The sequence below is a fragment of the Sardina pilchardus genome, chromosome 18 (assembly GCF_963854185.1).
Source record: "Sardina pilchardus chromosome 18, fSarPil1.1, whole genome shotgun sequence".
Lineage (NCBI taxonomy): Eukaryota > Metazoa > Chordata > Actinopteri > Clupeiformes > Clupeidae > Sardina > Sardina pilchardus.
The window spans coordinates 17,341,348-17,358,889 of NC_085011.1; the positions used below are offsets into that span (position 1 = coordinate 17,341,348).

Sequence of the window (17,542 nt, forward strand, 5' to 3'; positions counted from 1 at the left end):
CTCTGACCTGCTGAAATTTTAGCCACAATGACACATTTCAGACACACACGTGTTTGCCCCCCTGCTCCAGTTGCAGAGACTAAGAAACGGAAAAGGCTTCATGTTTTTTTTAAGGTTCTATGTTTCTAATAATTTGTACAAGTAGTGTAGTGTTAGTGCAAGCACAATCATTCATTCATGCAATGATCCAGTCCTTTCATAATTTACATCTCACAATGTTCTCATTCTGCGGAGGAACTCTTATCACTTTAACTGTTCAACATGGAGGTATTTCAGAAAAGCCTGATCATTATATATCAGTGTCTGGAAGATTTGAGCATGATGAGTCTGATGTGGTGTCTGTACGCTCCTCTAAAAATCTGCATTTCACAGAACACACATTTCGCAAAGTTGTGAGAGACAGATGGGGATGAAGATGATGCTGATAATGATGATGAGGGTATCAGACTGGTTTAGTACATACCCTGGAGATGCTACAGCGTGACTATCTGAGAAGAAATCAGCGAGAGAGTGTGTGAGAGACAGGGAGAAACGAGAGAGAGAAGAGAGAGAGAGAAGAGAGAGAGAGAGAGGACACGGGGAGTTCTCCAGGTCCCAGAGGAACAGCACAGTCTTTTGTTCTGAAGATTTCTTTCCTGTACATCAGGAAGATGAAGACACAGAGTCCTTGATAATCTGAATAGAAAATATTCAGTGTTACTCACTCCATAACTAGTAGGGCAGTTAAGCACAAAAATCAAAACTCTTTGTGATAAAAGCCTCAAATTTGCTATGAGAACTCCCAAAGGGGGTCTGGTCAGACTTGTCAGAATTGTAGACATCTCAGATTTGGCCTCCAGGGGCCACGACAGCCTTTTTAAAAATGAAAAGAGATTGAAAGCAGGAACATTCAACTAATACAGTTACATATTTTACTATAAATCTTTGTCATTCTTCACACATATAAACAAGGCGCTTAAATATTTAGAATTAAATACAGTATATATACAATTTGACTCCTGTGATACCAAATAGTAGCCTACCATAATGCAAGTTCATAATTTAAGTTCAGGGCAGAACTGAACAAGAGAATCATAAGGCTATCTGGAAGTTCCAGTATGTGAGAAACGTGATGTGCCAAAATATCTTTAACCTCAAGTATGCAGCTACTGTGTAATAAGGGAATGGAATTGTTATTGAGACGAGGTGGACTCCTCCCACTACAAGGAAAGGGATTTCAAACACACCTGACACCTGAGCATCTATTGATGTGACTGTGGTCTGTTATGGGCAGTATCTATGATACAGTATGTGTATCTAAAATATTTCAATATTTCAAATGCAAAATACAGTAGTATTTTGTAGTTTGCATTGTATGGGTTGAAGAAAATGGCTGTGTATTTTGTATCAACATACTTTATAGGTGTGTATTTCTGTAGTTTGAAAATACTGCCAAATAATTTTGGTAAAACAAATGGGACTTTTTGATTGTCTTAACAACAGTTTCCCCTCCTCTTGGTGGTAATGAAGAGAGCAACGTCTAGTGGAAAGCCATTCCACCACAACATCCCACACGATCTTGACACAAGTGCGGCCAGGATCCTACAACATATTCACCATAATGGAAGCCAGAGTATGGAAATGGACAGAGAGAGAGCCAGCTTGCATTACACCATCAGACATTCTTGTGGTTTTAAATCACTGTACCACAGCCGTTAATAATGGACGCCGAGGTCACACAAGCACACTGGCCCGCTGGAGAAGCATTCTTTCCCTCCTGATGAAAGGCACTTAAAATAGAGGGGCTGGGAGAGCTAATGCCGCTGGTGGGTCCCTCACGTCCAGACAGAGGAGGACTCTGGGCAAAGTGGATGAGGATTTACAGTAGTCTCATTAGTCTTATCATAAAATGGGTCTCTGGTGCACCTTGAGAGCTCTTTTATGGCTTTTTAATTTGAAGTGTCCTTTCTTTGGGACGCCTAATTGTGTTGCGATATTTGGCCGAGGTATCTCATCATTAAAACGCCAAGAAAGAAAATTTCGACTATTATATCATTATTCACTAGCACAAATCATGAGGTATGCATGACTCTATCTACCTTAATGACTATCATCCATTAGTCCTTTATAAAAGTGAGAGAGCACTGAACTTTGATCTGCCAGACCCCTCTAGAGACTCATGCCAGATAACATCTCACAAGTCAGGATATCGGTGAAGCATTTTAGTCCTTTTTGGGAACCTACACTAACTAAACAGAGCATTTTCATTAACAGCACACTAAACTTGGAATGTAGCACGTGTTCTAAAGTGTTCATCGACTCTGAATCGAACACATTGTGTCTGTCCTGTCATCCGTAATGGTATGAATCTACTGTAACTCTTTTTGACAATCATCACCACATCCAGGTGTTTACTTTAGCTGCATCTCAAAAAATTGCACGTCATAAGCCTGAGGGTAAATACCTTCGTCACAAACACGGACAGAAGTAAACACTGTGAAGACTTATCTGTGTTTGCTGAGAGACCAACTGCAGTAATGACCATGGTGTGAAACAGAGGGCCAGAGAGCATACTTTCTGTCAGGGAAGATGAATGCCTCTCACAGCCTCTAGCCAGTGCGAGTGTTTATATAATTTAAAAAGTATTTATACCAAGCTGGGGTTGTTAATGGATGAGACTGCGCAGAGTGGCTGGAACTCAATGTCAGCTCGTCTCTCAGGAATGGAACGGGGAGATCATCATCGGCGAGTCTTTCCATCGGCCTGAAGCGTAATTGCTGCCTCAGCTGAAGTAGTCGTGCCCCATGAATCATCCTGTGTGGTGGGACATGTGTGGGACATGTTTGCTCTCATTTCCAGTAATGCGGTGGCATTTGTTGTCATTCACTGTTGACCAACACCGGTGATGTATGAATGAAGATGTTCTATGTCAGAGAGTTTCACTTCCTTGAACAAGGAGTTCATTCACTGTGGGTTCCACCCTCCTCTTTGCTATACACAGACACATATCTGAAAAGAATTTACACTCTGTTTTATCCAAACCTCAGTCAAAGTGTATTTAGCCTACATGACTGTTTGCACTTTATGAATTATTTCCTCACAATACAGTGATTAGATTATTACTGGAAATTAAACACAATGCACACGTATGTCTCTGTGTACACACACTCCCTATTTTAGTCGATAAATGAGAAGGAAAGTGATCGTCAGTTAGAGGCTAACTGTTTAAATTGCCCCCAGTGCTTGGGAGAGCTTGTCTCTATGCATTTGTTTGCATCTGAAATGATGTTACTGCTGAGGATAAAGTACACAAACAAATAAAATATTTGAGAGCAATGGGGGTTGGCATTCTGGTCATGCTCTGTGTAAGATGTTTATAAACGGAACACGCTCACCCGCGGGATCATCAGAAATTAAACACATAGTGCTTATGCATATGCATGATGTGGAGATGCTGATTATTCAAATGAGATTATCTTTGGTGGGCTGAGGGAAGCTTGGAACATGTTTGCTACATATCACATTACAAGAATTTCTTTCAGGATCAGTAACTTCAGTGATTTGTAAGGACTTTGAAAGCATATTGCATTTTCAAACCTCTCTTTAATCAATTTCACCAAGAACGACAGATAATCACAGGCAACGTATACTTATATTCCCATATATTATGGTTGGCAAGGCTAGTGCAATAATCACCGGCAGAATATATAGAGGCCTGAAAAACAGTTACTTCAAATGAAAGACCCTGAGGTGGAAACCCCATGTAGACATCCATCCACATTTACGCCTCATCAGAGGTATGCACAACAACACTAGTATATCCACATCCCCCAGGACTCTACCAACATATACTAGTAGAGGCACACTCGTGTTTATCCATCTGTTGGCATCCATTACGTTTATGGTCATGTTCATCTGCTCCCCCTCATCCTTGCACCAGCGCTGGGCTATATAGCCCTAGTCCTGATCTTTATTTTCCCCTCTCTCCCAAGGGGATGGCTCTGTTTACCCTATTACATCTCCAAACATAAACCACGCACAGGATCGTTAAACTCTAGGGCAGGAAAATATGCAACGGAAGATGAAGAATACTTTCGACAGTGGAAGGAAAAAGACGATTGCTCTAAACTCTGTTCATAAAAACTAATTATAGGAGTGCAAGGCTCTGTTGAAATGTAGAATAAGACAATGTTATGATCGCTTGTATCAACAGGTCTCAGTTCTTTCAGCAACGTGTAAAGAGTAGATGATGATTGACTGTAGCATTCATGTTGTCCATGACACAACGTCTGCTTTGGTTCCTTTGTTCTTCTCAAAATATCTTTCATCATTCTATCACTGACTGTTCAGGTCAGTTGCACATGACAATCGTGACAGAAAGTCTGGAAAATTATACAGCGGATTAGATATGTAGAATTGTTTTCCATGTATAATTCACGTTGTGATCACACTGTGATTCACAAGATCTCGTTTCTTACATGGAGGCAGCCCTGAGGAGGACCTGACAGAAACAAATGCCCTTAAGATAACCTCTGAATCAATCAGTTGCTCTAATCAACCAGTTGTTCTACAAAAAAAGGAGATTGTTCATTTAGCAATCTCTTGTGGCATTTCAGATTCACACCAGATGGTTCTGGTTAATCCGTTTTGTCAAGTTGATTTGAGAAATTAGCTAAAAATGAAACAAACATATGAGTAAACTAAACATTCATCTCCATTAATGGTATTCACCCTCCCAGTGAAAGGATATAACATTGAAACCCCATAATAATAACATGGGTCATTATGTTCTATTCTAATTCATCATAAACGTGCAATCCTTTAAGAAGGTGTTAGCATTGTCAGCTGTTAGCTCTGTAATATGCACTGTGTCTCCTGGGGAAATCCCAGGGGGGAAAGAGAATCACTCATGCTTCATTTCCTGACTTTGATCTACAAGATCTCCCTAAAAAAATTCAGTTGACCCTTGACCCTTCAGGGAAAGGGAGCGCACATTTATTTTGATCTTCTGTGAGTGAAGTGGCTGCGTCTCCCAGCCCACAAACGTGTTATTGTGAGGTAATGAAACTGCTCTGGGCCTTTGCTCTGTGTATTCAGATTTGAGGGCATTAACGTCGCTGTGGGGAGAGCTGAATCCCTCCTTTTGTTCTCCGCTACAAAAAAACACAGTTTGTTTCAATTTATACTAATACTGGGGGATTTTAGCTCCGCTCTCTCCCCGCACAGGGTGTGTAGTGTGTGTTTTGAAAGAAGAGAGAGAGAGAGTGAGAGGGAGAAAAAGAAAAAAAAAATCTATCGCATACATTCACAGCAACAGACAGTCATTGTGCAGTGGGAACATAGGGCCTTCAAATCAGGAAGAGAGGACAAAGCAGCTCCACAGCCCACAGCCAAAGTCAAGAGGATACATGCAATAGATAACAATTTCATACTCTACTGGCTGCCAATAAAAGATGGCATTGACTTACAAGTGTTCACAAGTCTAATAATTACTGTGCATGGTACACTGGCAACATGGCACCAATGAGGAACGGAAGCCAACTATACCTTCACTAAAGAGAGCAAACTATATACCTTCAACCATGAGAGGAAGGAATTGTATATTCTTCATGAACATTGATCTGGTAGTGGTGATTGACTTAGTCTTGTTAATTGAAGGCATGGCAATATGTGTATAGGTGTACATTTAGAGGCACCTTTCCTCATGTATGGTTATGATTTCACAAATATACAAAAAAAAGTTTCAAGTCAAGACAAGCCGAAGTGATCTTTGCCCATAATACCTCTCATTTGAAGCAGTGCTTAGGCGCAGTGTGATTGATTAGAAACACACAGGGATTTCTAAAGCCTGTCTATCCTTCAATTCCAGCAATAAAGGCGAGCAGATGTTTGCCGTTTCACTATAGTGTCCTTGCTTCGAAAAAGGAGTGAGCAGCAGGGGGACGAACAACAAATAAAACCATTTCAGCAAAGCAATAAAGCCAATGATTCCCTGCCATATATGAGAACAGCGGTTTCCCTCGAATATGAGACTGATTCCTCCTTATTACCTTCTTTCCCGTTTTGAAATTTACAGCTCTGTTTTGGTGCTACTGCATAGCTGAGCACGATTTGTGTGGTGTCCAGTAGATTAGTTTATTTATATCTTCAAACAAAAGTGCTTGTAAAATGCCACAGAGGGATTTTGTGTTTTCTTAAATCTCATTGGCTATGGGGAATTAAGTTTTAATTTCCCATTGGGCAATTCCAGTAGACAGGGGAAAAACTCCAACTATAAACAGCCCCAGGTCATTGGCAAGTGCAGGCACTCCACTGCAGTCGGAAGATGGAAAGTAGAACATCGGTAATGCACTATCAACAATCACACAACACAACATATGAAATGACAGAGAGGAGAGAGAGAGAGAGAGAGAAAGAGAGAACTAGAGAGAGAGAGGGTTATAGAGAGAAAGACTGCAGAGAAGTACAGCTGCTTCTCTCCATTCCCCTTACAAGAATCATTTTGGGACAGACCTTAAACAAAGTTTCAGCAGGATACAAAATTGTTTTTGGAATTACTGTAAAAGAAGAGCAACAACAAAGATGCAAGACAACATGTGCTGTTTCAAGTTACTGAAGATGCTTCAAACATGAGCTTTTCGCGGAAAACTTCCAACAGACTTGTGGGAGTCTATCCCCTCCCATGTTATGTTAAGAAGACACAGCACAGGCAAAATGACTGGCAGGTCAGGATGCCTTGTTGGATTGGCCTTCAATGTTTACTTACTGATAAGCGTGCCCCTAAAATATGGCTAGTTTTGCAATACAGTACTAAAAATATCTGGAAGTAAATGCAGTTTAGCAGAATTATTCCTCAAAAGAGCACAAACTGCATCAGTTTTGGTGGCACTTTATATTTTGTATCTGTAACAAATGAGTTTGCCCATTCACATATAACCAAATGGCCATAGGCTTTTCAACTAAGTAATAAAGCATGTCTTCCTGTAAAAAAGCACTCCCTTTGGTGTATATCAAGCCAACCGTGGCAGAAATGAAGATGAATATTCTTTTGTCACTATGCATAAATTAAACATAAAACAATAGGGTATAAAGCACAATGGCAGAATGGTCTAAATAGATGTGCTCAGTTTGAATAACACTCATTGCTACTGTTCATTACAAAAGAAAAATTAATTAATTCAGGAGCAAATTTCAGGTCATACCTCAGGTTTTCACTTGCATCAGCCATCCTCCATCCCATTGCCTTACCCCTGAGGATAATACCATGCAATGATTGTGTGAATCACTCCAACTTACCATTATTCTGCTGGTACCGACGGACATACAGTATGTAGGTGTTCTCTACTGAATCATTCTACTGTGGGTGGTGCTGTCCCTCCATACAGTGAGATTATGGTGAGCCTCTATTGTGTCCCTGTGCAGAAAGGTGTGAACAACACCAAGAGATGGGTTTGAGTCCAGGGGAGCACACAAGACTCACATGGACACAATTTACAATGGCTATCTGTGTTATAGGTTTCTTTGAAGAATCATATTCTGTAAATGTAAATTAGTAGGGCAGATAACCTGCAATTGTGCACTTTGTGATAAAAAGCCTGACATTTTGTACACTGATAGCCAAAGTTAGTTCAAAAAAAATTGTCGTGTATTTTCAATATGGCGGCTGTGGCAACCATTTTTCAAAATGCCCACTTGTGACAACAGTTTTCAGACGAATTTTCTTATTAGCATGACATATGTTATGATGTTGATGATCTAGTTAGTTAAATATCTTCTCTATACATAATTCTTGGGAGTTTCCGAATTAATGAATAATACGTCATTAAAATTTCAAGATGGTGGTCAGGATTAGCATGAAAATTGTAAGTGCAATAAAGTTGCATACCGGTATTACTACGATGTCAATGATATCCCTTTGAATCATACATTTATGAAGCAGAATTAAAATAATAAGCAACTAGAATAGCCCACAAGCTTCCCATTCTGGCAATTGAAGATGACCACACTTTCCTTCAAGATTTCAGACACAGATTAGGTAGGGCTACATTAGCTAATTTAGCAAAATGTAGTTTGACTTGTCTGCTTTCTTAGTTGGTGCTCAACTGTGGAATACAGGCTTCTTCAATCTATTCCAAACTGGTTTTACACCTTATCCATAATAGCTGTCTGCCTTTTTGAAGGTTTAGGGTTCTAATATTTTCCTTATACTTTATGTAACGTAATACAAATTAGACAAACAGTTCCTGATAAGAAGAAGGCACATCTTGTTCTCTGTGAGACTGATGGGAACTGGCCAAATGGCTTCATGTACAGTAATGGCCATACTCATTATAAAATAGATGAATCCCACTTCACCTGAGAGACATGGCTGAACTTCCAAGGATGCATTCTAGCATGAATTCAATGCACTGTTCAAAAGAGTAAGAATTTTCCTCCTTAGCTCCATGACCAGGCCCATGAACAAATGAACGATTGCATAAAAGGAGCTCACTGACAGCCCTCCTGCATTGCTTTGCTGGATGGTATAGCAGGACCAGATGTTGCCAGAGTTTGAGGCTTTTCCTTCCAAATCTAGAAGACTGGATGATCCACATCGTCATGACGAAGTGTCCAGTCCTCATTCATCAAGGAGGTCTGTTCTCTGGTCAGTGCAATGGAAGACCTTGGAAACCCCCTTGAAGAGTATAGTAAGGACCTGAAGTAAAGTGCTCCACTCCAAAGACGTTGGTGATCCTTCAGCAGCTGAGGCAGGAAGGTGAAATGGACAAGAGAGCCCCAATTTCATGTTTTCAGTATAGAATGCCTAGAACGAAAAAAAAAAAAAACCAAGTTCAATTGCATGGAGCAAGATGATTGTTTTTGGCAACCCAACTGTGAGAAGGGTATAAAAAAACCAAGCAGCAATAGGCTACATGCAGAAAAGGCTCTCTGTGCACTTGTTTGTTTCCAGTGGAGCCAGGTGTGTTTGAAACGGCCGCTATTATTAATGTAGTAAGTGTCTACATGGACCCGGTTGGGTGTTGCACCAAGTAAGCACTTGTTATAATGAAGAAGGATTTATGCGTGTGTTTTTCCAGTGTTTCATGCATTGACAGGCTGTGACACTGTATCAAGCTTTGCTGGACATAGGAAAAAGACTGCATTGGCTGTCTTTCCAGAGCTTACAAATGCCCTGTAGAACTGCCTTCCGCTTCGCATGACATTCTGCAGGAAGAAATGGCCGGGATAGATAGGTTTATCTCTATGACCAAACCAGCACATCCACTGAAATAGACCAAGCAAGAAGGAAGTTATTTGTGAAGAGGCATAAGACCAGGTTGAATGTGCAGGCAATCCCCATAACAAAGCCTTACCCAATGGAGCATGCTCAGAAGGCAGTGTATCAGGGAGCCTATTGGGTCAGAGGTTGGTATCACGGCTGTCTATCAAATGCGCCTGTGCTAGGCTAGCCACTCATGGCAATATGGCATAATCAGAGCGTTTTAATACTTCAAAATAACATTTGATGAATTAACCTTACATTTTTCAGTAGTGATAGGTGTGTAGATTTGGACAAAAGCTGGTTTGGTTCTTAACTGAAATACAAGCGTCAGTGTGTTTATGACATTCTCCCCCATTCTGTGATTGGTCCGATATATGTAGTTTCCAGGCTGCCTTAGCAATGTGAATCAAATCGCACGCAAGGCAGCATGGGTATCCAGACTAGTTAAGTAATGTAAATGCAAAAACCCTGATTTCTTAGCAGCTCTCTGTTACTGTGGAGGGGAGTGCTGATTAGTCTTCCCATGACCATGTGTTTGTTCTGTGATTTGACACTAAGATCCTTAATATCAGATTAATCTATGCAACAATGATGTAATTACAAATTTCAAACCATGCAGCCATGACTGCCATCTTGAAATATGAATGACTTAATTGTATTATCAATGTAGTAACATTCCTAAAACCTATGCATGGTATGGATTACTATATAATGACCATGTATAAAAAGATTTAACAGAAAACTGCTGTCATTGGCGGCCATTTTCAAAAATGGCTGCCACAGCTGCCATGTTGAAAATTCACAATGGTTCATATGTCTGAACCTGTGGTTCCTTTCGTACTGAGCACCATTGCAACAACACATCACCATAGGGTAAAACTAACCTGTCTCAAGATGGTCTAAACCAGGGATGGGCAACTGGCGGCCCGCGGGCCACATGCGGCCCGCGGATGATCATTTTTACTGTGATTTTTTTTTTTTTTTTTTTTTACCGCACCGTCAGTTGTTCGCCGATACATAGCGCCTCCTATGCTAACTATCTCGGGCCCTCGGACCTTGCATCGCTGAGGAAAAACAGTGCACACATAGAAGAAAAGTAGAAAACTCATTTAGAAAACCGTAGGCTACCTTTCAGTCAAAATCGGAAGCAGTGTCTGTTCATAGAATGGTAAGGCAAACCCATGTCAAGTTTTGCTAGAAACTATATCAGCCATGAAAGATTTAAACTTCAGTCGCCACTACACTACAACACCTTGCGAAAAGTTATCAGAAGTAGCCTGCCCTACACACACGGAGCTTCTCGGCCGCTGTCGTAGCCGACCTCAAATCAAAAGTAGGCTAGCCTACACTAACAATAGCGACTAATTGCCAGAACTACACAGGAATCCGTCTTTTGCTGTTTCGCTTGAGCTTGCCAAAGCAAAGAAGCTATATCAGATGGCGAAATTGTTTGGGTGCGTAGTGGAGGTAAAAACTTCTAAACGGTATATTTGTCCCGACGCACGGTGACGCGCGTAATTGTTGACATTCTGATAATGTCGAGGGGGGGGGCTGAGACAAATCATGCATGACTGCAAGTAGGCCTACTGTAGCTTACTTTTTGGCGTTGGATGAGAGTACAGATGTGATGGATGTTACATGTTACATCTGTAGGCCTACTCTCATTATGGACGTTAGGGAATGTCTATAAATTCTTAAAAATGGAGTGGGAGCATAAATGCATTGAATATGAGGCTTGTTGCACTTCATGATGGGCCATTGTTTTTCAATTCTGTGCCATCATTGAATGGTGATTTATGTGAGCCCTTTGCACTGAAAATAATACTTATCACTGGCTGTAAAATATTTGTATTTGTTGTTAGGGAGTCTATGTAAAAAATGCATTTGAGCATGAAAATTGACATATTTCGTTCTTATTCAGAATTATTTTGCAGCATCAGATGTGCGGAAGTGCGCGGCCACATTTGGCCCTCTGATGGTGATGATAAAAAAATGTGGCCCTCTTAGTCATGAAAGTTGCCCATCCCTGGTCTAAACCCAGCTCACGTTTCTTATTAGTAGGTGAACAATCCAATGCTTGATGAATTCTGCTTCGCAATGATAGGAAGAGCTGACATCGAAGGATCAAAAAGCGACATATGAACGCTTGGCTGCCACAAGCCAGTTATCTGAACTGCCTCTGGCTATATAAGTGTACCAAATTTCACACTTTTATCGCAAAGTATTCTTCTTCTAATTTTCCAGCTGAGCCACCCCACTACATGGTATGTGTGAGTGTGGGGGAGTGTTCTTGTGCCATGAGGATGAGTTGTTTCACTAATGCTAATCTGACCCTGATTACTTATATTCCATCCCAAGAGATTACATGTACTGAATAAGCGGACACTACTTTATTGGCCGAATCTGTAGATTACATGTACTGTATAAGCGGACACTACTTTATTGGCGGAATCTGTATTCGATGCCGACAGGCCAGAGCTCATTTCAAGTCTCTATGCAGGTGCAAACATGACATCCATGACAGCATTGTGACTGCCTACTAAAGACGTCATATAGGCTCTGTGAGGGACCTGTCAATCACAATCTTTGACTCAGAAGTCACCTTACCCTTTGAATATTAGATTCACGCTGTCACTGAAGGAATTCATATCTAGCCAGAGGGTTCTTCTTCTCCTTTAGCATCAATCATGGCTTATCTAGTGGCCTTGGACAACGATGCATCAGGAAAGCCAGGCAGCCTTGCTCTGGCCCACGCTGCCCTCAATTTCTCAGCCCTCTCAAGGTCATCTCATTCTGTGGCTTTGGCATCATTCTGGTTATTGTGTGGCACTATTTCATACTTTCCTTTTGTTTAACATGAGAGATTTTTGAGGTGACTGTACCGAGTGTGTCTATCAGGGTATAGTGCAAAATTTGAATTGCAACTCTGCTTCCTGTTTGCTACCTCAATTGAGTAGTTAAATTCTAGATTTTTACTCTGGTGTCTATAGTGTGTTTGTATGAGAGAGAGAGAGAGAGAGAGAGAGAGAGAGAGAGAGAGAGAGAGAGAGAGTCCATACTGTGCCACTATTATACCACTCCCTATGCAACATGTTTGAAGGCCAACACTTAAGAAAAGAGAGCTCATCTTAAACTACAGTACATACAATATTTGGTACACATTGAGCAAGGCAAGGCTAGTCTCTTCTGTTCTGGTGATGCTACATCAAGGGAACAAATGGTCCCTTTTCTTCACAGAGAATGAACAAAAGACAAAGAATACATTTCTTGATGGATGCAAGGGATTTTTCTTTTTTGTTGCTGTAGCACAGTGTGCTATTATCGCCTTTGATGGATTCCCAAGTCTCTGGGATAATAAATCACACTACGTTTGGAACAAAATGTGGATCACTGTGGCCCGTCATACGAACTCTGTCCTGTCCCCTTACAAAAGCCCTTGCACTTGCTGAACTGCACTCGTGTGATTGAATTATTTGCCTCGGGTCATTAATGAATTGGAAATTATTTTACTTGAACAACAGAATGAAACGAAAGAGACAAAAACACATTCAATTTTGGGGTCATTAAAATTGCTGTAAAGGCAGATGAAACTAAGCTGATTCCATTAAACAAGCTGATGACAATTATGTTATCCTAATCATGTTCAACCTGCCATGGTTTTTTCCTCTCTGTTTGAAGAATGTGAAACAAAATCAACACGTTATTTGGTTTCTTTCGGTTCAGTTTTTTTGACCACGCACCTTTGTGGATGTGCATATCCTGCACTTTGCTCTGTGCATGTGGGTAAGACCGTGAAAGCTCTACACATCAGCGAATGTGCTTCTGGCACTTCTTGTATGATTGACACAGAAATTTTAAGCATGATGCCAAACATGTCTCTAGATGGACTGACAATACATAATTTAGAAGGAGAGAGAGAGCAAGGGGCAATGTAATGGGGAGATAGAGAGAACAGGAGAGGATTGTACATGACTGGTCTTAACTAGGTCTAAACACAAATCGAAGAGACATTAACTGCTAGCCAGGGTGTAAGGATTAGATGGAGTAGTCCTGCAATGTGGTTGTGTTGATACTCTCTGTTTCTTTCCAATCAAGAAGAATAGCAGAATTGATCAAATTAATAAAACAATTAATAAAAGAATTAGGCCTACAATGGGGTATAGGTCTACCTTACCTGTTTTGTTGAAATAATTACTGAACCAAATAAATAAAAGTACATTTTCACAGTTGATCATATGCATATGTCAGCTGTGATGGGTAGACAAGTGTCTGAGGACTTGCTTGGGGTTGGTTTGTGATTCTGGTGATTTTACAGTTACAGGCATAGCCTTGAAAGAGTTGCTTGAATGGCTTGAAGCTATGATGTCTTTGAAATTGAAGAGTTAACTCCAAGTGACATGGAAAGGTCTTTCACTTTTCATGTAGGCGAACAACAAAATGCTTTGAATGGTTATTAAAGATCCTGGTTGAAGGAGATAACTATATATGCCCATCTATCCATTCCAGTTGGTTTGAATTCATTTTGAACATTACCACTTCTGTGAGTATGCTCTCAGGGTCAACTATGATGAAACGTAATTTTCCAAAACAGTTGGGAGAGGTCGGACTCCAGCCGTAACATCATGACAGTCTGCTGATTGGAGACATAGTGAGTGATGCGCGTTTTCCTGTTTCTGCTCTACGGTGTTTCACTACCCCCTGTCGCCACACTGACAGCTCAGAAAACCTGAGCATGACCGACCGGGCGTGTGTGTCTCAGAGAGAGAGTGTGTGTGTCGAGAGAGAGGGGGGCTTCAGCGCAAGTCGAAAATGAGCAGATGAATAAGGCAGAAAAACTTGTGAGGACATTTGAATGCCGTGAAATTTACAAATTTCACTCTAAAAGCAATCATTCCTTGGTTCGGATATTCAACATTTATCAAGACGAAGAACGAAGCACGTCCCCGGAATAAACCAAAGGAACTTAAAGGGCAAAGCATGGTACGTTCACGTTTCTCAAGTTGGGCATCATAGCCTCATGGATTCTATAGCCTACACTGTAGCTCAGGGCTAACGTAAAGACCACTTGTACATCTTATAGGAAGCAGGCTAATGATATCACATGCCTATCGTCAAATAAATGACTTGAATTCGCCAGCAAAACGCGGTCTTACCGTAAGCCTCCTTTTGTGCTTAAACCTACTTGTGCTTGTATTAAGTATGAAACCGGCAAACATAACTATTTCAATGACAACAAACGGTCATTAGTTTGCTTGGGCGGCACTGGAATTCGATTCCGTCTGCCCCGGTTCATCTAGTAAGATGATGGTATATGAACTGTTATATGGTCTGCTGGTCGAAGGCTAATCTATCTGGAATTGTTAATGTTTTGTAAGTAGGCTATAGGAGTGTGTTCTTTGAAATCCGGTTCCGAAGTGTTGTAGTTTTGGAAACATTTAAGACTGTTCGGTCCGGACCCCGTTTGTCAGCGCGCACAGTATTGCATTGTGGCTTGCGATTATTATGACAGCGCGAGTTGAACGAACAATGTACAAGAACAGAACACGATTTTTTCCTTTCTTTTTAAATCACATATCAGTTCAAAGAACACAACATTTGGACAAGAACCAGTGTTGCATGAGCGTTATATTGGACAAATGTGTAGGACTTGAACGGGATTTTCCTTTTATAAATCGTGAGATAGCCTATTGGTCTTTATGCTGAAAAAAAACTGAAGGAAAGAGATAAAATACCCATCTTATATGCAGTTTTCAGTTAGGGTATTGATGGACATTAGCCTACATATGAGGTAACTACAATGGTAACTACAACTACTATAAGGTCCTGCAATGATGTTCATCAGTCCTGCAATGATGTTCATCAGACACTGGAAGGGTTGTCCAAATGAAGCCTTATAATGTTTCAGCAGGGAACAGCAAGGGAGCCCTCTCATACCTCTTGCCTGAGTCAACATAGCCAATAATATGGATGCCATCAGAGGCAAACATTAATGACTTAAAACTGAGACAGATCCTCAGACATACTGTACATGCACGCGCACGTGCAAACACACACACACACACACACACACACACACACACACACACACTGTATTATTTCCCTGGGTTCTACCATTGTAATTTCTATTGAGTAAGTGTAGCAGGTCTGTATGGTAGATGAGTTTTATTTGCACTTTGCATTTTTGTGTTGTTTTCAGTCCTCAGTGTCTCAGGCCCTGTATGGACAAGAGAGTTTGCCCAGTGGCAGCGCAGTGTGAGACAGGGAAAAACAGGGCCTGTCCAAATATTAGGTGGAAAGGTTCTGTCCGATGGAAATTATTCGCCACAGTCTCACACCCACTTATTCCAAATGTGGAGCCATTTTGCATGAAACAGATGCAATAACGTCAGGAGTCTCAGTGGAGGACCACCTCAAAGGTCATCAAAGGTTTGGGTTGTTATGGCTTCATCTGATTGGCTACCTGGGAGGTAGCTGCCAAATGCTTTGAAAGGAAAACAGCAGACACTCATTAGGCGTCGTTCCTCTGCCCCCCCCCCCCCCCATCCCCCTCCCTCTCCCAGCTGCACAACAACGTCAGAATGGCACCAAATTACCACCCAGTTGTCCACGTTACTGTTTTGGGCTCTGGATCCGTCTCTTGACACATTGTCAACACTCTGCACATTAGCATTTAAAACTGTGGATTAATCTGTGTTTCAAGGACGGCGTTTTCAAAATGCTAAGCTTCCTACATTTTATATATTCTCCAACGTGATGGTTAGTTTGTCACAGATGTGTTTGGGGTGTGTGTTGATGCTGCTGCTGCAGTCACTCTGGGGATTTGTGAACTCACAGGAAAACCTGGATTTCTCAGATGTCAAATGAGCCAGGGCCGTTTTCCCCCTGACATTTAGCTTACTTCCCCTCTTGGCAGCCAATGAAATGAAACGTGGCACTGGGCAGACACATGACCTTTAGGCCCACCGTCCACCCTGGCCATCATGCATACAGTATTGTGAGACTTACGCAAAGCTCTTTTTAAAAGAAAAACAAAAAAAACCCTCAAACTTCAGAGCAGGTAGCAGTGAGTGGGGATGAGGTAATTGTCCAGAGACTAAAGTTTTCCAGTAATCAACCAGACAAGCTCAGTTCTACCTGCCTAAATTCGGACTAATCTCTTGGGGCTCTTTTTCGACTCCTTTGTGTATTTCAGTCACAGTGTCCCACGAATGGAAAACGTCTGATACGACTCGCGTCGTGCTCGCATACTTTTACAGCTGTGACACCATCCATATGGCAACATTTTAAGCGCAGATGCAAGCTAGCTCACCTCAAATAGCTTGAGGAAAATGTATCAATGGTTGTGTTGTCTTTGCGCATTTTATCACCTGGAAAATGCAGCACCGCAGTTTATGTCATATACAAATCTAGATGAAATGCACTGGAAAAGTGGCCCTGTTCATGTTTGTGGCACTAGAACTGTAAGACAAAGAGGAAAAAAAAACATTTCTCAAGACAATAAGGACTGATTATCCTTTACACATGGACTGACAGAGAGACTCAACCTGTCTCTTGAATGCTCCGTCAACCACTATAATCCAAGCCAAATCAAGATATATAGAGGTGAGGAGAAGTAAAGAGACAGATAAATAGATAATGATTGATTGAAAGAACAAGTGAGTGAATGGGAAGGGCAAAAAAACCTAGAGAGTGCTAGGCAGAAAAAGAGAAAGACAGTGTGAGAGAGAGAGAGAAACAAGGAGAGAGAGCGAGAGAGTGATGGGATTGCAAACCTGATGGAGAGAGTAATTTGATTCTAATGTGATTTGTGCCTCTCGATGCCTGGTGATTCATGCCTGCCCATGTCCAGTGTTTCTGCCTCTCGGCAGGACGGGCAATCTTTCAAAGCCACTGGAGCCGCTGGTGGCGCTGATGAGGAATTAGGCGGCAGTGCTTTACAGTCTCACAGCTGCGCAGGCCGTGGTAAATAACGGCAATGTAGAAATATATCACAATCTGTTGTTGGTTCACGTCAGGCATGTACTGAACGAGAGACAACAGGACATTGAACCCATCTAGAGAAAATATTTAGTCTCTCGAGTGTCTCCCTTGAGGACTTCCAACTGTGCTTTCCATGTGAACCGACAAATATATGCTTTGTCATATAGGCCTGGCTTACGCATGTTTTTATTTATTTGGATATCATGCATCATGTTAATCTACTTGTGAGTTTACGAGTGTGTGTAACACATGCATATGTATATGCGGATAAATGCACGACTGTGTGTGCATGTTTGTGTGTGTTGTACATGTTTATGTTCG

General features: G+C 41.3%; 1 protein-coding gene across 1 annotated transcript in view; it reads left to right on the forward strand.

Moving 5' to 3' along the window:
• Window positions 1-13,982: 13,982 nt before the first annotated feature.
• The window catches only part of chst15 (carbohydrate (N-acetylgalactosamine 4-sulfate 6-O) sulfotransferase 15), a 30,958-nt gene continuing 27,398 nt past the window's right edge, over window positions 13,983-17,542 (forward strand). Inside the window, exon 1 of the mRNA XM_062519708.1 lies at window positions 13,983-14,221. The gene's annotated coding sequence lies outside the window, so the exon portion shown is untranslated. The remainder of the gene's footprint in view (window positions 14,222-17,542) is intronic.